Source organism: Sturnus vulgaris, chromosome 3 (genome assembly GCF_052056855.1).
Source record: "Sturnus vulgaris isolate bStuVul1 chromosome 3, bStuVul1.hap1, whole genome shotgun sequence".
NCBI lineage: Eukaryota > Metazoa > Chordata > Aves > Passeriformes > Sturnidae > Sturnus > Sturnus vulgaris.
Window position 1 is genome coordinate 36,810,985 of NC_142245.1, and position 23,065 is coordinate 36,834,049.

General features: G+C 38.5%; 1 protein-coding gene across 4 annotated transcripts in view; it reads left to right on the forward strand.

The window, feature by feature from the left end:
* Positions 1–23,065, forward strand: part of CRIM1 (cysteine rich transmembrane BMP regulator 1) — a 173,887-nt gene that overhangs the window by 21,191 nt on the left and 129,631 nt on the right. Inside the window, exon 1 of one of the 4 annotated variants that reach the window (XM_088161352.1) lies at positions 17,734–17,811. The exons of the other annotated variants lie outside the window; for them this stretch is intronic. The gene's annotated coding sequence lies outside the window, so the exon portion shown is untranslated. Of the gene's footprint in view, positions 1–17,733; positions 17,812–23,065 lie in introns of those variants that run through there. 4 annotated transcript variants of the gene reach the window in all.

Genomic DNA, 23,065 nt, shown 5'->3' on the forward strand with positions numbered 1-23,065 from the left:
AATTCTGTGCCTTCCGAAAGCTCTTTTGCATGTTGGCAAGTAGGCTGTGCTTGAAGTATGTCCACTTTAACTGTAGTGGCAGGCTACAGGTTTAAATGAATGCTTGACCTTACTTCTGTCCAAGTTGAGGAAGAGAATGAAAATACAGCAGGTGACTTTCAGCAGAACGCTTCCAGATGCAGTGTTGATTTTAAGGATCAAAAGTTAGCTACACGTGACAGAAGAGACCTGAGCAAAGATCTCAAATTGAATGGTGTGTAAACATTAGGTTAATGTTGTATAGTAGCAGGAAGCTATATTCCTGTGACTGGGTCACAGGTCTTGTTTTGACAGGGAAAGTCTTGTTTGGATATATGTGGCATTGATGCTGATAGAGATAACTGAGTGTTGAATGAATGTATGCAGTGATAGTGGTATCAATGACATACTGGTCAGTATGACAATTTTAGTATAATGGCTATGTCTCTATAAATAATAAGAAACAGTCTATTGTAAAATCAACTTCTTGTTGTTGTTGTTGGTTCACCTCCAGTAACTTCACAGTTGTCTCTTTAGATGAATCATATACCAATATTTTGTGATTCTGAGCAGTTGTATAGCATAGGACAAACTATTTTAGCACTTTGTCTCCAAATTTAGGCCTTGAAGTTGTGTTGTTTTCTAAATAAAACAAACACTATGCCACTTCCATATCATCAGATTAATTTTTCTTTGTAATAGAATGAAGCATTACCAGCAAAGTGTTTATGTCCAAGATGTATGTATGTATGGAGACTTGAATCAAAGCAAGATCCTTTGAACCAGTTGGCTTTTAGAGAAACATTGGTTTTAAATGTGAAGCCTGACCTTGAGATTGGTTGGATTTGCCTTTGAGAAAGCCATTCAAGGACTTTTCTTAGCCTTAATGATGATAAGAAAGAGCTCTACCCATTCCTGAATTCCTGCATTCATATTTTCTTCCCTGTTGTTCTAGATTCCCTCAAGTGTTCTGTGTTCAAAGTGTTTTTTAAATTATAGTTGTTCAAGTCCATGAGAACTTCCGTCTTCATTCAACAAGTAACTTGCATAGTTTGTCTAAAATCAGATGCTATGTAAGTTCTGCCTTTCTGTCCAGAGGAGGTAAAGCTTTCAATAACTCTTGGCTTCAGTGAGGAACAGAAAAAATGGTACTTTTGTATGTTTTAGACATGTAAAAATTGTTGTCATAGTAACAAACCAATCTACATAATTTAAGGTGCTAGAATTTAAATGACTTGTCAAATATATATGCCAAAATTGCAGCTTCTATAAATGACTGCACTAATAATGTTAAATGTTGAACATTTTTGGCACTAGCATATAACTTTAGAAGGACAAAGAAAACACTCTTGATTTAAAACAAGTATAAAAAGACCTCCAAACCCCAAACTGGAAACTCAAATCTGCTTTTGACCCCTGGTTGGGAGGTGCAGTCATACACAGCAGCAGAGGAAATGCTTGACATTCTCATCATGTGAGCTGGGACTTCCAGCCCTTTTGGCACACTTATATGGGTACGTCTGAAGTCTTTCTTTGCAGTTGTCATGTCAGGCTTCTTGTAGATGTAAATAGGGAACAGAGTAATGCCAAAAGCAACATGTTTCATCGTTCTGCTTTGGGTCATTCTGTAATTTATATTTATTGCTTTATGGGAGTTTTGAGCACAAGTTCCTAAACTCTTGTTCATGTTTAGAAGTCAGGATTGAATACTAGTATCAAGGTTTTACAGCTTGAGTAAAAATAATATACTTTTAAGAAGTCAGTCTGGATGCTTCTGTAGAGAACCACTTCAAACGTCCAAAATGGTTTAATAAACTTGTGACTGATATACCATACTACAATGATGGATAGAAAACAAGATGTAAAATCTTTTACACAAAATTTTCGAATTACTGTGATGCTATAGTTTGTGGGCAGTGTGGATATTTTTTACGTGGGTACGTCATGTGACAGAAAACTAAAATAGCAGTCTTGATGGTGTTGCTTTTCATAAGTCTTGCACTTCATACTGCCATATCAGTCGAAGAGTTAAGGTGTTTACTTCAGTGTGTGACATCAATCTGAGCATCTGGTCCTTACCATGGTGCCATGCCACTGCTCTTAGCTTCCAGCTTGCAATAACTGGATACCTTCTGCTGAGGCTCTGAATGTCCTGCAACATAGGAATACCAGGTAGAGACAAACACCTTGAGCCTGGAACTTATCTGCTAGAGCTGAAGAGCTACTGGGAGTTAAATCCTGTCAGTTTCCTTGGACTGGATCTGCCCCTGAACAAGATGCTGGCAGCTGCCAAGTCATGAGTAAGAAGAGCAGAGTAAGGCAGGACTCCTCATCCCAGCTTTACTAGAAACTGCAAACTCCAAGTGAGCCAAGCAAGATCAAAGTGCAGAGTGTGTATGTGGAGGAGGGGAGGAGGAGAGAATGAAAAGAGGAAGAAATACCCATCTTTTATTCCCTGATATCTCCTCCTAGTGTTCGAGAGTTAAAGTGCTTAATGGATCAGCATGCTAATGCTGTTTGTTGTGTGACCATAGGTGTGTTAAGTAAGAAACTGTGTATTCCAGGACAGTGGTTATTTGGGAGAGCATACAGGTAACTGAGGGTGGATAGGACTTGGATTCTGGCTCAAGGGCTGTACCTGGGTAGCAGGTCCCTTACAAAGAAACGTGATCTGACTGGCTCACTGTTAGGTCTGAATCTCTTATAAAACATGACATACATAACACCTAATGAATGAGTCTGAGGCATGGCAGAAAATGAGGAGAAGAGGAAAAGTTTGCCATTTTCGACATGTGAAGTGTGCTGATTTAGAACTTTTCATTGCTGCATTAAGTTATTCTGACTTTAGCAAGATTTTTGTTTTCTAGGCGTGTGTTTGCTTAGTTTTTTTTCAAAACTCTGTAGGGTGTTACTGAGATTCCTAAAGCAAGCCTGTAGGAGCTAGCTGCATATGAAGGGATGGTACACATTGGTACTGCCTAAAAACGGTTTACTCTCTCCTTTGCTATTGCCTGAGCAAACTGTTTATTGAAATGAGGTTAAATAAGGACTCTGGCTAACCTAGTTACCAATCCCTTATGTAGATTGTCCTGTATAGGGAACTGTGCTTTACTACTGTGTTCTGCAGGCTCCTTACACTGAAGAAGAGTTTCAACAGATCTGTTCAGTACTAATGTGGAGATAAAGTGAAACCTGAAAACTGAGATAAAGCTGTAACTTCATAATAACACATCCCTAACTTCTTTTGAATGACACTCTAACATTCCAATAATGTGAGTGGCTGTCCTACATGCAGACCAGAGCATGAGTACCCATTTTAAGAAAGCCCTGAACTTTCTGTAAGCCACCATTGGTTTGCTTCAGGAGGCTGCAGACAGAAGTGTCTGTGTCTGACACTGGGTTTACTCAGAGTCCTGCATTTGTGAAGCATTGATTTGCCAGTGCACTCATTCATGCAATAATCTCTGTTTTTCTACTCAATCCTAGGGACTATTGCTGTAAAAGCTACTAACTCGTTGACAAGGGAAGGAGCACTTTGCTTTCTACAGAAATCTAGTCTGTCTGTTCAGCTGCAGTCCACAAAACTCATCACTGTGTGATCAAACAGGGTTTCACATCAAGTCACTCCTGCACCTCTTTCCATCACTATGGTAGTTCTTACTTGCTTGATATTTTACTTAAGTGAAATTAAAATCTGTAGAATATGGAGCAATAAATAAAACTTACTGAAATCTTATTTTCTCATAAAAGCTCCATGTAAATCTGTGAATCGTTGCTAGGTCTTCAGGATTGGCTGACCTGTGAACTCCTTGTGGCAAATCTTCCCTTTTTTTGTTGTTTTTCTCCTCCCTCTTCTTCTTCACCATGTCTTAAGGGCAAAATTATCATAGGCTACATACAGTTAAGGAACTTTGTGGAAAGTGCAAGGATTGCTATGCAGTTGGAGGAAAAGCTGGAGAAGGCAAAGGATACTTGTCAAAAGGACAATAGGACAACTGTATCATGTTTGTGATTTTGCTTATGTTTTGGGGTTTGGTTTTTTGTCCGTTTTGTTTTAGGTTTTTTTGCTTAGTGAGGATTTTTGTTGTTCTTTGGGGTTTGTTTGTTTGTTTCCTGGACTGAAGCTAAAATACCTCAACCTGTCTGGTATTTACTAAGGTATGTGTAGTAGACCAAAAGTCCTCATCGTGTTCTAGGGTTACAAAAGTTGGACCTGAAACGTAAAGTAACTGTGAGGTATAGCCTAATAAGAATATGACATCACTTTAAATTTCTTTGTCAACTTTCCCACAGAGGAAGCATATCTATCTTAAGTTAGAAGAATTGTTACCTGGCTACATCTATATGAGGTGTGTTCTCTCAATGTGCCTTCAATAAGGTGTTTTTTGGTAAAAATAAATAAAAAATCAGCAAGCTGCTCTGTGGCTTGTAGTCCAGTGGTTTTGACCCATCCCAAGTTGAATGAATTGATATTTCCTTTTTCATCTATGTTTTGTGTAAACAAATATTGACTTAGTTTGGGCATTAAAATACTTCTGGCTTTGAATCCCAAGTGGAAAAGGGGGATTTTGAGTTTATGGCCTGGTGAAAAGGGGCATTTCTGCTGCCTCTTGCCCAAGGAGTTCATGTCTCTATGCTCCTCTATGTCCCTTCTCCCTGTTGCCTTGACATGACATGCTGCATGTCCATATCCACCTGGGGAGGGGAATCCCTTAATTGGTTGGGGCCAATAAAGATTCTTTATTGACAAATTGTGATCCAGATGGTGTTGTGAAAAAATAAGGCTTTTATCATTCTGCTGCTTTTTCTCTCAGTCTCTGCTTTTCCCTGTTTGCTGCTCATGATTACTTTCGAGATTTATAAGATTTGAACAATTTCAATGAATGTGTAAGGACTTTAAAGATATTGCCATTCTGCAAGTACTGAATATGGGCAGGTGACTGACACTATGCAGCAGGAAATACACTTCAGTATGAGGCAGCAGAGAATCTGTGGGAGCTGGAGGACTGATGAAGGGAAGTATACTATTACTATTTGAACAACTAGAAAAGCTTCAATTGAAACTCTCATCATCTTGAGTGCTACAGAATGCAGTTCTGAAATGAAGCCACAGGGAACCAGGCGTAGTAATTTCAGTGCTAGTGAAACTATATGTTCTCTATTCTGTTCTCTGCTGTCAAATGCTTCCAGTAAAAAAAAAAAAGTCATAATAATATGGTAGGTACAGTAATTGGAGGCTCCAAATGCCACTAGGTGGCAGAACCCCTGCATCTATTTTGTGGATTTCTTTCTGTCCTTTGATTCTTCATCTGAGTATATTGAAATTGCTTTTCAGCTATCGTGTAATGAGAAAAGACATCGGTAGGGATGTTTACGTGCTATCCTAATTGGGCTCATATTGGCTGTTGTTGTGGGAAACATGGAGGGCTTGAAACACACTCTTATCCTTACTTGTTCAGACTGCTACCCTTGTGAAAAGCATGCTACTCAAAGCAGTTGCTTGCATTTTGTTGCACTTAGATGTCAAAACAACTCTTCCCCTTTTTCTTGATTCTGTTGTTAATAGATGAGTAATGAGATGACCGTGACATTTAAGAGGAATTCTTTGTAAAGAATACAGTGGCAGGAACATGGAGATGGTGAATGGTTTAACCTGTGGTAGAAGGCATGATTTTTGAGTGTTGCAAGCTCCGTGTTTTGGAGTGACTCATTTCTGTTGGTGAGACCCTTGTAGCTGAGTAGTTGTCAGCTGGGAAACAAATGTCTTGAAGAGTACCTGCTAATGGTTCTTTTCAACAAGGTTCTTCTTCTCTTGGTGCTGGTCTTTGACTGCAATGTGCTTGTCATCCATTCATTGTGGGAGATCATTTTAGCTTCATTTAATTGCTGTTTTGACTTATAGAGCAGCTGGGATTGTGGCTGAAAACAGTCCAAGAATAGGGTCATTGCCTGTCTCTATTTACTAGTAGAGAACTATGTGGTTGTGGGTGTTGGGGACCGGATCAATTCTGCAATTATGTGTTTGCATGTTGTATTAACTGGGATACAGCCCTCAGCTTGCATTAGGGGGTAGTGCTACTAGGCAGGAGACATCCATATCCTCATGATCTACTCATAAGTATGCCATCTCTTTTAATGAAGGTGTCTATGAGTGCATGCTTAATAATGAATCTGATAAATACTGACTGATGAATCTAAAAGCAGTATGGGTCTGTTTCTTTTGGTGCTGGATTTTAGGAAAATTGTGTAGATATTTCAGTTTGGAGTATTAAAACTGAAGTGTCAGATTTCAAAGCAAATTGATTAGGGTTTTCAAAAGGTATCAGAATCAACCTTTAATCTCTAAGTAATCTGTTAATTAGAATTAACACAATGTGATACCTAGTTGGCATTTTGTATACAGTTGATGCTGTGCTTCATGAGGGCAGTTTTATTCAGATGTTTCTGGCCACCTATAAAGAAATATGAAGGGATAACAACTCACTCCATTTCTTGGGCAAAGATTGGCTAGTTTATAACTTTATTTTGCTCTTCTGGAATAATCACAAGAATGAGAATCACCTTTTGAATGTAGTGTCTTGGAGGAATTGTACAAGTATCTTATTTCTCAGTAAGTTCAAATAGAAGTTTGCATTCAAATTGCTTTTCCCCACCTCAGTTTTCTTTCAGTGCTGCAGTCAGCTGTGCACAGTCTTCTTTACCTTTTTAGTACATCTACTGTGCCTATTTCTAACTATCTCTTCTCCAGCTACCCTGCATCAAATCATTCCTTACTTCTGATGATCTTCCTGGGTATGCCCATACCTCATGAATGCCTCATTCCTTCCTTCATCCTCTGTGGATCTGCTCTGAACAGCTGAATAAGAAATGCTGGTGCTGTTTCAGCCCCTGCCCAGCTCTGCAGTACCACTTTGGAGATGTGACAGGGATGTTTGTGAACTTGTGCTCTTGGTGGTGCTAGATGTCTGTAACCTGGACAAGGTGGGTTTGGGTGGGTTTTTTTTGTGTTGTTATTTTTTTTAAGGAGGAGATTTTGGGTTTTCAGATGCAGATAGCATGGCCTTTTTTGAAAAGCTCTTTATTGGCATGCATTTCTGAAGCTCGTTTTTCTCCACAGTTCCTTTTAGAACTTCTGGTGTTTGCTTGAAGCAGCTTCATGAAACATGCATGGAAGTGTTGAAGGACATACTGTGAAAGAAAGAAATGCAGCCAAAAAAAGAGTAGTTTTCAGGAAGGTGCTACTTTGACTCTCAGTCTTTTTATCATAGAAAGGTAAATTGAAATAACAATCTCAAATACCAAAGTCATCTGTTTTTCTTTTCTTTTCTTTTTTTTTTTTAAATACACTATGCTGATAGAAATGCCTGAAGCATCTTGGTGTCCAGATTTATGCTATAGTTTCTCTTTTGTATCTTGTTTATGTCATCAGCTCTGTATAATTTCTGCCTACAAGCCAATACCATGGAGATTGTTCAACAGGCTTTATTTGTGGTGTAACAGCCAGGAGTATTTATAGGCCGTCAGTTCCAAGTTATGTTCGAGTTATTGTTGTCCTACATCATACAGTAAGAAAGATGGTATTTCCTCAAAGTTTGAGGTTGGTTGTTATAAATTACATTATATTTTGTTTTTCCTACTTTTAAGTAGAAATTTTAAAATTGTGCATAGAAAGCAATCCTCCTTTCAGAAGGGAAATTTGTTGACTCTGTGTTTTCCTGTGATGTGTTGAAAATAGCTGATGATTGGATTGTTGCAATTGAAAGCTCCAACACACAAAATCTGTGTTATGTCTGGTGAATCTTGCTACTGTAATTTGAGACAGTATAAACCTAGCACACTAAACTGATGATGAAAGCAAGTTTGTACTGAGCAGATGAGCAGTGATGTCTCGATGTAACACCCCAATTTTGTTGACTGTTTGGAAGTGGTATGATTCCTGATGAAGCTATTGAAGTGAGGTAGGGAGAAAATAAACTCCTTATGCAGCTTTGGCAGACCTGAGATGCTGAAGAGTTCCGTGTTGGTGAGGGGGTTACTGAAAGGAAATGTAGCAGGTGTGTGGAGGCACTGAAAATACTACAATTCCAAAGATAGCTGTGGAATATGCATTAAGAACAGCACTATTAGAGATAATGGTGTATTTCTGTCCTGTTGATGAGCCAATGACCAATACTGAAGAGATGTTCCCCTTTGAGGTAGAGGTCTTGCATGGGGTCTTGATGGGTACTTGTTTAGAGAGAGAAGAGGGAAAATATCTTGTGTAACTCATCAGCCTTGGGTTATGTTAGACCTTGTTTTGAAATACGTGAAACACTGTGTGATATCTGCCCATGAGATTTCATGACACTCTTGAAAAGATCCTTGGCTTTAAGACACTGTTTTGTTCTGATGTATAGGGTCGTACTGGGGCTGTATGAAGGCAGTGAGCTTTATTTAGGAATTCCTGAAATGATAACGATGATCCTTTTAGTCTTCCTGAAACAAGATGCAGAGAAGACTGACAATGCTTGTTTGAATGTCCAGATGGTGGCTGTGGTTCAAATGAATTTTCTGCTGACTTCTGCATGAAGAAATTTAATTTCATCCTTGCAGTTCTTTTTTCATTTCACGGTAGATGTAATTGCTAACTGGGATGCAAATGATTTAATTCTCCAGTGTAGCTTGATGTGGGATATTCTTTCATCTGCTTATTTACAAGAGTGTGTCTGGGGAGTGATGCATTGGTCTGGTATGTCTTGTGCCCCTTAGAGACCTTGGGCCGTTGGTTTCAGAGGGCTTCTGTGACTCTGCCTGGCCAAGAAGCTAGGCAGTAAGGTTCTCTAGAGATGTCACACTGTGTTAAGTGAATTAGATTTGGACTGTGCAGCCAGTGGTTCTTACCAGCTCCAGCATGATCCTTTTTAGCAGGTGGATTAAGTCTATCAGCTCTGCAGTCCCTGGCTTCCATCAGTCATGAGCCTGTGGATTCGTTGGCACTGGAAAAGGTAAGTCCCTTAAAAGGGAATTTTCTTTGGAATAAAACCACCCCATCAAACGCAGCATCACTTTCAGTTAGTTTTTGAAGAGGCAATTTTAAGAGTTAGCACTGTGTTTTTAGCCCTTTATTACTAATGCTGCACATGCCAAATTACCTTCACCTGGAGCACAGCTCTCGTGTTTCTCAGTGTGACTTTTTCAGCCTGACAAAGTTCCACTGGACCCAAGGGGAGCACAGAGTGCTCTAGAGCAGGTCCCGTTTGAACAGGATGGGAGACAAATTACAGACTGCAGTTGCTGGCACCAAGCATCTGCAGAAGCTACTGACGGATGCTCTCACTCATCTCTGCAGTAGTGATGCTGCTGCTGATCCAAAGAGCTGTGCAAGAACAAATCAGCTGAGCAAGAGCCATGCTTCCAAATGTTTTGAGGCACTCTTCTTGAGTGTGTGAAGGTGCTGACCTCCTTTCAAGAAGATTATGGTAGAATTACCTTTTTTCAAGTGCAGTGAGTGGTTATTGCCTTCACTGCCCTGTTAAGACTTAGCAAAAGGAATGTTAAGCATACAGATGCTTGATCTATGGATAAGATTAAGTATCTCTCAGGTACAGTCAGGTCATACAGCTTTCTCTCTCTTGTTTAGAAGTTTATCAATGGATTGTAGTTCTTAATGTCCAAAAATAATGACATGGTTGAAACTTCCACTGTCTGTGGCATAAGAGCATATCTAGTGCAGCACTGGAAGGAACTACCACCATTGTCTGAGTCAACTCACCTGCCCCCACTGCAGGTCTTGACCACATAGGAGTTCAAATGCATTTCAGTTTTTGTTTCTTCATCTATAGAACTTGAAATAGCAGTTAAACGGAGGGAAGAGCCTAGAAAATAGTAATGGAACAAGAATTTAAAAACTGGGGAAGAGGACAAATGTTAAAAAAGCTGTTCCTGACTTGCTTTCCAAACAGTAATAAGATACTTTTGGTTTCTGATCCATTTGAAGCATCTCTGCAGAGGATACTGAATTTGCCTTGCCATATTTCCGTCCTTTTTGCTTGGAAAACAGGTGCTGAACCGTGAGCAAGCGTTCACTGGAAATTACAGTACTTGGTGCGCTATAGTTTTCACTACTGAAGCTTCTGATGTAGCAAAGAGGAGTTGTTATAATCCATGTTACATTGTAGGTAGTTTGACATGGAAACGCCCCCTTGTTAAGTCAACAAACATGATGGTAACTGACTCTCTGCTACTTTTCTCGCTCATTTTGCTCTTAGTTTTCTAACTGTAGTCACTTTCCTTTTTATATGCTAACGTTTGTGTTGACTTTTTCTCAGCTAGTTGAGGGAGCTTTATATTCTTACATTTCACTTAATTTATCTCTAGGATTAACGTTTTAGGGAGAAGTTCATTGTTCCTGATAATAAAATCCTTTCTCTTCTAGTCAAGACATCTGCTTTGTTCTATTCTGTATTCCCCAGAAACTAGGAAATGTTCCCACTTCAATATTATGCTAAAATTGCTCCTTGCTAATTGCATGTGGAAATACAGGATAAGTTTTTATTACTGTTTATAGTACTTTCATTTCTATACTTTCATGGTCAAGGAAAAAAAAAAACAAAACCTTAAGTGAGTTTTCAGATGTTAGTAATAAGAATTAAAAAATATATATTTAACTTTAAAAACCCCCAAAGCAATAAAATCCTGAAACATCCCAAAATGAAAAAAGCCCAATGGTTAGAAAAGGTAGGAGAAGTGACAACCACTATATTTTCATTTCAATGTCTTCCCTTTAGAGAAGAGATGGAATCTAAACTGCATTAGTTTTCAGTATTTTGCTCTTGCATAGTCATGTTTAGATTCTCTGGTATAATTCAGCTTGCCTGTGTGCCACTTAGATTTGATTAAGAAAATAAAGAAGTTGACTTTTTTTTTAAAGTTCCAGGTTATATAAGAAGCAGGTTACTTTTCTTAGATCAGCAGACATATAACAAATACCATGAAAGCCAAATGCTTGGAGAGCTTCCTAACATTTAAGTGTGGTGGAAATTTCCTTAGTTGCAGTCTTCAGTTCAGACACAACCTCATTCTCATGCTTTCCTAGTCTGCTTGTCCTTTTAACTTGAAGAGGAGTAACATAAATGGAAGTACTCAATATTGATTCCTTGCTAGTTCTTTTTAATTCTTGTGTGAAGTGTTTCTTCCTTACGATTTATTTATTTCTGGATTTTGGAAATAACTTTATTAATAAATGTGACAGATTGCAGAGTCCTTTAGCTTTTCTAATCACTTTGGAATATAAAGTATTTAATGTGAATATTAAATAAATCTCAATTTTTCTCTCTTTGGTAGTTCCCTTCTTCCCTTCCTCCCCACTTTGTGGACAAATCTTTGTCGGCTGTAGTCTTAACCTGTGGTATTTCCACCACTGTTGGAATTCTTTTTACTCTGACAGGTTTATACAGATGTAATTATTTTTTGTAATTCCAGGTTCATAACATTCCTATTACAATGTGCTCCCATTAGTTCTTAGTTCCCACTATTGATGCCGTTTTATTTAATATTGGGAGTTTTCGAATTTTTTTCTATTATAACACACCTATGATTTTATTCACTGAAAAGAATCCTGTTTGCTTTATGTATTTGTGTATATAATGTATATTATTTCAGATTATCTGTTCTTTTATTCTTGTCAACTGATATATTGCTGACTGAATTCTAAAATGTTAATTTTAAAAAGTGTATTTTAAATAATATATAAAGCCTCAGTTAAAAAAATAAAAGGAGTGTCTGTCCCTGTAAGATTTGAAGAGCAACACTAAAATAGTTTTGGAGTAACAAACTGTTGTACTCAGCCTCATTCCTGTCTCTGCATTGCCTGCCTGTTGCCTTTTACTTTCAAAGCTGGTGGTACAGATAAACACTTCAAAGATTGAGGAAGAGGATGCACTTGAGCTCCCCTCAAAGCACTTTAGAGAGGAAGTACAACTGACTCATCAATGAAATTGTCTATACAGCAAATGCTGGTAAGTGTACTAAATGAATTGGAAAAACATTGTCTATAGTCTTTTAATTTTAGCAGTCCTGCAAACAGGACTACTGTTTAGATGAAAATATGTTTGCTTTTCAAGTTGAATGATGCTAAGTTAATCATTCTGTCTTTACTACATCTCTTCTCTCATCTTGGATCTAGAGTTGTCCATTTCTTTCAGACAATACAAGAAGTTACTTTCCCTAGCCTGCTACCTGTCTTGACTGGCTCTCTTCCTTACAGCGTATTCTCTGTTCCTTTCACGGGAAGAATAGAGCAGCAGCTCTACTCATCCACATATTTAAAACATTACTTTTTTTTGCTGGGGGGGAAATTTCTTCCTGCAGGATCCATGGAAGCATGTATGAAAGTGTCTTAGATCTGCACTTAAGTCTTGCTGCTTATTTGCTAACTATGTTGAGTGTTTGTTACACTCAAACCGTTTCAAATCCTTCTGTAATCAGATTTACTTTGTCTTTCTACGATGTGGGGGATACATGATCTGATAATAGGTGAATGTCAGCTGATTAAATTGTAGCTGCTCTTGTCCACATGCTTAGCTTACTGCAAATGCAAACTCAAATTTCTAGATTTGGTTGGACAGAGTGAGCACCCTGTCATTTCTTGTCACCGATCAGCTGATACGTGCTGTCGTTTTGAGACAGAGTAATATTAACACGGTTTAATTTGTGTTCTTGGTATCACTGAAAGTGGAAATTTAAAATTTGACCATAATTATCCAGCCTTAATTTCTATTTTCATTGTGTTTGCTTTATACCCTACTGCTGCTCTACGTTAAACGTTTGTTTAGTTTTGTAAGCCCAAGAGAGCCCTTCAGTAATAAAACAGATCTTTGTAACTTCTTTTAGGGGAACTTTCATTGTAATAGTTTCCTGGAAAAATTTACACAGGCATTTTGTTTGCTCTGAATTGATCCTCCTAACCCTCCTTACCCTTGTCTCCCCCAAAGTTGCAAATTTTTCATTAGTTAATTCTGTCAACTCCAGACACCTTCAGATGCATAGTTCTGAGTAGCTTCAGGTCTTAGATATTTGTCATTGACTGAAAAATTTTGCAGAAGTTACATTTAGACCACTAATGATTTTATCCCAGTGAGACCTAGAACTTTTGTGTGCTTTTTTCTTCCCTTTTTGGGGGGTGAGCTGCCTGTAGAAGGCTTTCCATTAGTATGGGCTGGAATCCTTGTTTCTCTTCATTGTTTTCAAACATGGTTCTTCATGGCTTGAGAGACTGTATTTTAAGCAAATCTCTGCTTGCTTGTCTTACAAACTTAGATTACATTAATAAAAGCAAAAATACTTTCTGAAATACTAGTTGTCCCCTCTGCTGCACAGCTGTTGAAAATTCTCAATAGCATTTTGCTTTTCTGGTGCTGTCATTCCTGTAAAGCTTTTCCATATTATAATTACTGATGTAGTTAATAGTGAACCTTGAGAAACAAACAGGCTTTCTGTAACAATTTTTTTATTATACATTCATAGAAACATCTGTTAACTGCAGTAAAGACTGAAGTAAATGCCGTGCTCTCTCCAGGTAGTATTTTGGAGCTTAAGGCTCTATGGGGCTTCCATCACTCCAAGTTATTTTTAGCTGTGAGACAGAAAAATTTAAGAGACAGATAACATGAGGCCATCTATTTGAATATTGAGAGACAAATGCTGCTACAAGCTGCTCTTGTCCTGAAATGCATACCTTCAAGATAGGAAGTGATACCAGACAAGTGTCAGAGTGTGTACCTGGGTTTTGTTAACCTGCAAAGGAACTGAAAATGGGATAGGCTAAGAGATGCAGTGGTGCCTATTGATGGGAACTTTGACTAAAGAAAAATAGACAGTGGTGCGACCAAGAATTGGATAATTTAGATATAAAAACAGAAGAGAGGAACTAAATAGATGACAAAGTTGACAGCTTAAAGTCTGTGTGAGTATCAAAGGAGACAGGCTGAGGTGTGATGTTATCTGCTGTGGTGCACAGGAAGGTCTAGGAATGGAAGTAATGAAAGAAATGTTAATAACATAACTGAAGAAGATAACCGAGTGTGTGTAAGTTATGGGCAGTTTTGAGAAGAGGTAAAGGGAGAAGGTGAAGAAGGCAGTAACTAAATAAAAGCCTAGTTCTGTAGCTGGGTGAGGAAAAGACAGCCTTGAGAAGGCTGCAAGATGCTTGAGCTGCTTGAGAGCGGTTGAGAAGAACGCCTGTCAGTGTGAGTAGAAAGTGTCACTCTTAAGGAAAATTGTCTTACTGGATGATGAATCACTGACAGGGAAAAGTACAGAAGATACAACTGAGCAAAGTGAAGAGTATTAATTCTCCAGGGCAGAAAGGTCAGCTGTGGATTTGGAATTTAGGGGCTCTCTTTGCTTTTGATTTTGACAGAAACAGGACATCTAACAGTGATACTACCATCCTGGAAAGTCATTGTAGTGTAAAATACCTGTTGAAGGGCTTTTGGCAGCCTGGTGGTTTACAAAGGTGTTCAGAGAGCATTTGATAAGGTGGGTACTGAGTAGTGGCAAGGTACAGTCTGTCAGGGTGAAGAACTGCAGTATTGCCCCCTCACAAGTTTGTTTTTCTAAGTCAATGGATGTGTGTGAAGAAATGTTCTGTTATTGAAATTAATTTTATATTGATGGGCAGTGAGTGAGTGGGAGTAGCACTTAAAGCAATGTTAGAAGCATTGGTTAGCTGCTTGAAGGTATTTTGAGCACTTCTTTTCAGAGTACCTACTGGGTCAAGATTTTTGATCCCATAGTGCGGGTTAAATCTTCAATGCCCTGGGGTATGTATTTTTTTGTTTTTGTTTTTTGTTTTTTTAAATCTGCTGGTCTTCATGCTTAAAGAGACATGTTTTATTAAGCTTTAAAGTTTTGGAGGTATTCAGCTTCTGACTTCAAAACGGGAATCTTTAGCTCCTCTTCAGTTATCCTGGCTAATTCCTTTTGGCTCTTAATTTTCATAGGGGTGTTGTGTGTGTTTGAATGGCAGGAAGATTGGGTACACTTCTATGTTCCCTCTGTTCTTACACAAGCTTAATGCTTGTTTCATTCCCCATTCAGTTCCCCTTTGCTTTGCCATAGTTTTTCTGCTTGCATTTTGCTGGTAAAGGTGTTACTATAATTTTGATTGAGTGGTTTTTAAGAACTGTCTGAAAAATATAGAGGCCCATATGTAAACATCCATCTCTATTTTTGTGGAGAAAGGAAACTACAATGTTCTCATGGAATCAGAGATTCACCAAATGGTTTGGGTTGGAAAGGACCTTAAAGATCATCTAGTTCCAACCCACCTGCTCTGAGCAGGAACACCTTCCACCATCCAAGCTGGCACTGAACACTTCCAGGGATGCTGCATCCACAACTTCCCTGGGTAACCTGTTCAAATGCCTCACCACTCTTGCTGTAAAGACTTTCTAATATCTAATCTAAACCTACTCTCAATTTAAAGCTATTCCCCCTTGTTCTGTCACTGTGTTCCCTTCTAATTTGTCCCTCTCCATGTTTCTTGTAGACGCCTTTCAGGTAGGCTGCAATTAGGTCACCCCAAAATCTTCTTCTTTTCCGGACTGAACAAACCAAATTCTCACACCTTTCCTTACAGTTGAGGTGTTCCATCCCTCTTAACCATCTTTGTGTCCCTCCTCTGGACTCAATCCAGCAGGTCCATGTCCTTCCTGTGCTGGGAGCCCAGAGCTGGATCCAGGGTTCCAGCTGGGGTCTCACAGAGCAGAGGGGCAGAATCCCCTCCCTCCCCTGCTGCCCACCCTGCTTTGGATGCAGCCCAGGACACGTTTGGCTCTCTGGGCTGGGAGTGCCCATGGCTGGGTCATGTCCAGCCTCTCACCCACCAGCACCCCCAAGTCCTTCTCCCCAGGCTGCTTTCCATCTGTCCATCCCCAGCCTGTGTTCACACCAGGGGTGCCCCAACCCAGGTGCAGCACCTTGCACTTGGTCTTGTTAAACCACATGCGATTCCCATGGGCCTGCTTCTCCAGCTAACATTTTGAGCTATCCCTGTGAGTATCCCTCCAGGAATACTCCTTGGCAGTCTGCAAAGAAGAGACTCCATGCCTTCAACTTTTTCACCTTGGTGTTGGGATGTTGTTGGAGCCTTTCTTACCTTAAGTGACATGAGCTTGACAGGTGTCTCAAATCAATAGTTCTAACAGATGTAACTTCATTGATGTGCTCTATTTATTTGATACACAGCATATTTTCTGTGGTTTAATTTATTTTTTCAAATAATGACAATTTTTCCTCATTTACTGTTGTTTCTCTTTTCACCCCTCTTTCCTAGGTAGTTGTAATTCCTGGCTGCTTGCAACTACATGTAATATGATGAACAGAGCTAAAATCGAAAAAGCTATTTTTTGAGGCTTTTGACTTTTAGTGTTTTTTGTAAATCATAGTGAAATGTCTGTCCTTGAAAACTGTATCATTTGTGGAATCAGTGGGTTATTTTTGGTTCTCAGCTCCTAAAAGATGGAATTTTAAAAACTTTTGGAGAAACTTTCTTGTAAAGAAAGTTAACATCAGGGGAAGGTGAACCTCACATAGAAAGATGATCTCATTCTTGTTTTCTCTCATCATCTTATGTCTCATCACATCAACCTCTTGTCTGTAGCTGAGCTTTTTATACCTCTAAGTTCCACAAAGATTGAGTTTCAAATGTTATAATGCTAATAACTGGCAGCTGAGATGCCTGTCACTTTTACTTTAAAACAAAAGACACCTTTTTGATAAAACAGTTGTAATACTTATAAAAGGCATGTTAGAAGCATGAAATCTTATGACAACTTTGTCATGTGTCCTCATTTTAGACAGGTAAATTGTCTTAAATTAGCTCACGCAGTTCCTAAAAACAGTGTTTTGCACTAGTCAATACATTTTATATTCCTCCTCTTCAAAGGCTTCTGAAGTTGACAATTTTTCCCCCTCTGTACAAAGATTAGATCAATTTTCCAGATACTTTCCTAAATTCCAAAAAAAGGAATAGGTAAGTGTGACATGCTTGTCCAGACCCTTTTTAAAAAGCTGTGTGTATACAATGCAATCAAAGTGTTTACTGATACACATGAACAGACAGAGTAGTTTAATATAGGAGTGATGCACATTATCTTTGTGATCATTCTCTGGAGGTTGCATTAGTAAAGAAGTAAAAGTCCTTTCATATCCTTTGTCTTCAAAGGACAGTAGCCAATACAGCAAAATACTGCAGAGAGTTGAGGTTTTGTTGCCTAATAGGACATCATCATCATGCCATAGCAAAACCAGTAAGTGTCTGTAATAGCAATAAGTTCTATTCCTGTGTAACTTGCTGCACCCCATTAAACTTCATCAGTTCCCCTAGTGTTTAAATTGCACAGGTTTGGATGCATGCCTCAAGTGTGCATTTGGCCTCTGGTAACTGTTTATAGCAATCTTTCTTTTCTCTGATTTCTTCAGCAGAGGTTCTTGTGTAAGAAATATGTGTGGGGGAGAAAGAGTTATCAACAAGCCAATGCTTCTCTCTAGCCTCCTAATGCATCTAGGAATTACTTTCCTTTTTTCTTCTTTATGATGGGTTGGTGATAAGGTTTTTCTGGACTTTCACATGCAGTTTAGATCTCCATGATATGGAGATGTGGCTGAGATAGAAGTGCACAGGCTGGTACTTCCCTGATGACCTTGATTGACAATTCTTTTGCTTCCTGGTAGGTGGGAGCCGTAACCCTTAGTATAAGGACTCTGTTGTAGGCTGGAGGAAGAGGAAGACTTCAATAAAGAGGATAACTGGTAAGTAACACTTATCCCCCTCCCATAAAAGTCCTCCCAATTTATGGCAATTGTTCTGGAAAAAAATGTTTGATTCTGGATGAAAAAGGCCTATTCCTGAGACTTCTCAGAAAATGGTCTGTATTACCTAGTGACATATCTTAAACTCTCAGGATGTCAGAGTAGCTAAGAATGGTTGTTTCAAGTTTTGAGGGTGCAAAGGGCAGTCTCAATATGAAAGGCTTCAGAGTAACAGGTATTTCCAGTGTATTTCTGGATTAAAAGTGATCAAATACACTGTTAGGAAGTGTATTGATTTTTGCTGCGAGGTAACTTTCTGTTCTTGTCTGTCAAATGGAAGAGCATGGTTTCCCTGCAAAAGGATTACAGGCATTTCAAAGCTAAGTCTGCTGTTTATCTGTACAGCATTTTGATGTTGTAGCAAATGTATGTTCATTAACTGAATTGCCTCTGATATGTGTTTGGAATGATGTGTTTCATTCTAATACTCAAAGTCTTTAAGATTTCTGTGTGATTGTAAAATAAACTTGAGGATGGACTACTTGCTGTTTGGATATTGGTATCAGTAAATCCCAATAAAATAGCACATGTATTTGTAACCAGAGGAAGAGAAGGATGAAAAAAGTGACAGCTGCCTGTCTTATCCTTCTGTACTTAAGCAAAATGAGTGGTGCCACTTAAAATAGTTATGTGTTACCATTAGTGTAGCCTTGAAAAGCAGGTGACTCCCCAATGCTTTGTGATGAAAATTACTAGTTTTACGTACAGCATCAGCATTGCAGCTCTCATTTGGTGTTAATTTTCAGTGTAAAGTGCATAAGCATGATTACTGTGCCAGAGCTGGCACTAAAAACTACTGGAGAGGTTTCAGGAATTGTTCTGATTGCCCTTGGCTGCCTGATAAGTTTCATAAGGTATTAGAAAGCAATGATAGCACATGGTAAAAAAAATCTAGTCACAGTAAACAGGGAAACTTACAGTGCTTTTCAGGTGAATTTTGCAATAGTTTCGGAGGTGTAATCACAAAAACAGGAGGTGGAATGCTCATTCACTGAACAGTGGTTGCCATCCTTCTGAGTGGGCAATGAGTTGGGGAAAATTCGTGTTTTCAGAACTTCAAGGCCTTGAGAAGAGTTGGTAAGGTCGTTATGCTGACCAAAAAAATCAGCTTAGGCAAGTTATTTTTTAAATTATTTACTGAAATATTCACAGTGATAAACAAGCTATGGGCAAAGCAGAAGAACAAATGGATTACATCAGTAATGAGTATCACATGAGTTTGCCTTAGGATGTTGAGTATGCAAGGATAAATGGTTCCTTTCTACAGGGCAGAATAAAACATTGTTACAAATTAAAATTGCTGTCTCTGTCATCTTTCAACAGTAATTTAACAAGAATGGGAAACCTTGGAGAATAAGACACTTGGTTCGTTACTGGACTTTTTGTTAAATATGTAAATATAAACTAACCTTGCAATCTTTGCAAATGTCAAACTTTTAATGGACCTCCAATTACATGGAAGCATTGCCTTCAAAGAGTTTTACTCAAAAAAAAAAAATCAGTTGATGATTCAAAATTTAATACTTCCCTTGGTTTTATTGTCATCAACTTTGCAAGATAGAGTTATTTTTGGCAACATTACCCTGCCGTAATAGATTTCCACCCTTCATGTCTTGAAAGCATATTAGTGTTTTAAAACCATATTAATGCTTGATCAGACTTTCTTAACTTCAGTTCTATATATTTGTAGTCTGGTAGCTCAGCAAGTATAGAAAGACATGAAGTTTTCTCTAAGTGTGGCAGGGTTCCTCCTAAGGCCTTTGAAATAGAGATATTCTTTCTGCTTCAATTTCTTAATCTGAGAAACTACTATGTATCTCTGTGAGCTTAATAAAACTTAGAGGGTGCTCATTTATTTTAGTATCTCTAATAACCAAGGCAGTTGAGGCTAAAGGGCCAGGCTTGCTGGGCTCTGAAGAGAAATGGAGTTATCCCACAGCAGATTTTAGTGGACAGTTACATTTTAGTGAGGTTATTGGATCTGAAAAGAAAATAGTGAATTAGTACTGAGAACTCACTGGCATCTTCTTGGAGCTATTAAATGTCATAAGTATTTAACTTGTATCCACTTTTCAGATCTCTTGAAGGAGAAAAACACTTTGGCTACACATGTCAAATGAAATGGTGTGCTAAAGGCTGGCACATACGTCTTTAGCCCTTAGTTTGCTGTAAGTTACAAAGTGACCCTTTCACAAATAGTTTGTCTCTTGCGCTGATGCTACAGGGAGAATGTCCATTAGTAGTTCTAGCTGTAAACAGCATTGATTCCTGCTTTGATATATCTAAATAGTACCCATGCCATCTTACTGCTTCTGATTGGGAGCAAAGGGCTTGATGGTCAGCTGCAAGAAGAAACAAACAGATTCAATGCAGGACAGGTCCTTTTTCTATTTTCTCACTTTTCTTAGAAAACATGAAAAGGTTGCTTAATTGCTTTCTTCCTTCTTCCTGCTCCTCTGAGTTGTTCAGAAAATTGTAGAGGTAATATTCTTGCAGGTTTCTGTGCAGCTTTTATTTCCCATTCTACTTGTTCCCATATGATTTGGAAAAGCGGCATTTCCCCACTCTGGCAACAGCTGATTTTCCTCCTCAAAGGAATTATATGGATATAATTAATAACTTCCATTTATATATTAAATTTCCAATATGGAGATGATCAAAAGACATTAACTACAAAACAGTGTAAGATGTGATGTGGAAGTGACATAGTTACTGGTACTCCATTGCATGCACAGGGAACCATTAGCGATCTGATTAATAATAGGTGATTATAGCTAATGGTGGTTGTTATAAATTATGCATTGACCTGAAAGAGAAAAAAGAAAAATACTCCAAGACCAGAAATTTTCAAATGTGTACCCTACTTACAGTAAGGGAGAAAAAAGAACTGGTTTGTTAAAAAAACCCTGTAGAATCAAAGATGAAGAGTCTTGCAGAAAGCAGTAGAAAATAGCTGGTCAGTGATATGGAATGAAGAGTACTGCAATGTGATTTTAAAAAAAGAAAAAAAAAAAGAAAAAGCCAGCCCTGAAGTCTTAAGTGATTAAGCATGCAGCCAACTTCCTAAGAAACAAAAAATGTCCTCTGTAACCTGGTACACTGGGCTGAAATTTTGTTTAAGAAAAATCTCACACATAACCCAGAAGATTGTTTAGAGCTAAGGAATAAAATTTTGAAGTAACTGAAGTAACACTTTGAAAGTGCAGTGTTTGCAGGGTGCTTTCCAGGCAGACAGATTTGGTGTTTGACCACCCTTCTGTGAAACATGTTTTCCCTGTGTTGAGCTGGAGTGGCACTTGCTGCAGTTTGTGACTGGGCATCTCTCTGAAGAGTTGTGTGCTGCTTTCTTTGTAGCTCCAGCCAGGCACTTGGAGCCAGCAGTTAGAGCAGCCCTGCCACTAAGGGGTCACCTGCTGTCATCGTAGCCACCGTGCTGTGAGGCTGCTAGTCTGCTGTGCTCTTCACTCACCTTGCATTCTACCTGCCCAGTCAATTTCTCCCTTTGGTTGCAGAAGTGTTATGGGGGACCCGTGTTCAAAGCTTCATTAAATCAAGGTAAATGAGATCCACTGCTCTTCACCAAACCAGTCTTTTTGTTGTAGGCAGTGATGAGGTGTAATTCCAGCAATGGTGGACATTCTGAGTCACTTATTTATGTACCCAGAAGTACCTTCCACAGTGACTAGCTCTGTGTTACTCTTCTGTACTCAGGAATTCTGTAAATCCAGTTTGCTCTTATATGTCTCAAACTTTGCCTTTCTCAATCCTGATCTAGTCCTTCATCCTCAGGAATGTGCAGTGGCAGAGAGCCAGAAGGGTTGAAAACAGACCTTATCAGGAAAGACTGAGGCAAAGGAGTAAATATAAAAAAAATACAGTAAATCAGCCTTCCCCATATATTTTTACTGCTAGGTCTTCCATTCCATTGGGGAGCTGGTCTTGCTTTCCTTAATCTTCTTTTTGCAATCATTCTAGCCTTCAGAAGACCCTGTGGTTTTTATCCTCACTACCAGTTTCAAGTACAGATTTGTCTTTATTAATGTCATCCTGATGTATCTGAGTAATTGGCTCTGAGTAGCCCAACTCTGCATATACTTTATTTAGAGTTGATATAAATTACTCAGGAAGTGCCTGGGAAAGGTTGGGTTAATTTGAGCTGTTCACAGACTTTAGTTATTGTATATTGAATATATGAGCCAGTCTACACTGTAGACTGAGAAAAACTTGACCCTTTTTTACAAGGACAGCAAATTTTAATAAATATTTGCAGCAGTGGGGTTAGCTATCTTTTGAGTACACAAGAGGAAGGAAAGAGGCTTTTCTAAAATTCAGCATTAAAATTTCAATGAAAAGCATTATTGTCTTTGCTCTCAAGATATTATGATACATTGTCTGCCTTGATGACATTGTATGGAGAAAAAATTTATGAAATGCTGATTTTCTAAAGCTCTTAAGTGTACTTCAACCATGAATATTTATCAGTAAAACAAACAAAAGGCCAGATGATGAGCATTTGGGTGTTAATTGCTTAGTACCAGTCCTAATTGAATTGGTTTTGGCATTGACAAGAAATTGGTCTTATTCCAGTATATGTGAAAATCTATGAAAAAAAATGACAATAGTTGTCTGTATGTTTTTTTTCATGCTTTCCTAGTAAATTCAAGCATTCAGAAAGTTCTAGTAACTGTTTTGAACAGAAAATGTACTATACATGTTGAAGGCAAGCAAGAGAGTGATGTTGTGCCTGGGTGTGAGACTAAAAAACACCACAGGGCAAAGCAGCACTTCCCACAGTCAGCTCAGCAAAAGGTTCAGATTAAAGCATTTCTGTGAGGCTTCTCCCGTGGAGATTTACCACCTTGTGTGGACACTTGAGGGAAGAATTCTGTGCTTTGTAGCTCTTCTTCCCTTTGATTTTTTGTATTGACTCGGTGATCTGTACTTTCTTCGTTGTTTTCATTGCAACAATTCTTCGTGCTTTATTAAGTAGGTGATGGGAGCTGTATAGGTGGTTCATGAGTCATATAATGTTAAGCAAGATAAGAAAGAAGAGTGGCAAAAATAGTGAGTTTGTTTTTATAATGTTAATGATTATTCACTTTGCTCTTCAGGAATACTGAGTAATTAACAGTTGCTTAACACAGACTTATTAATGTAATAAAGCAGGACTTCAGTTGCACCAGAAGCTGAAGCA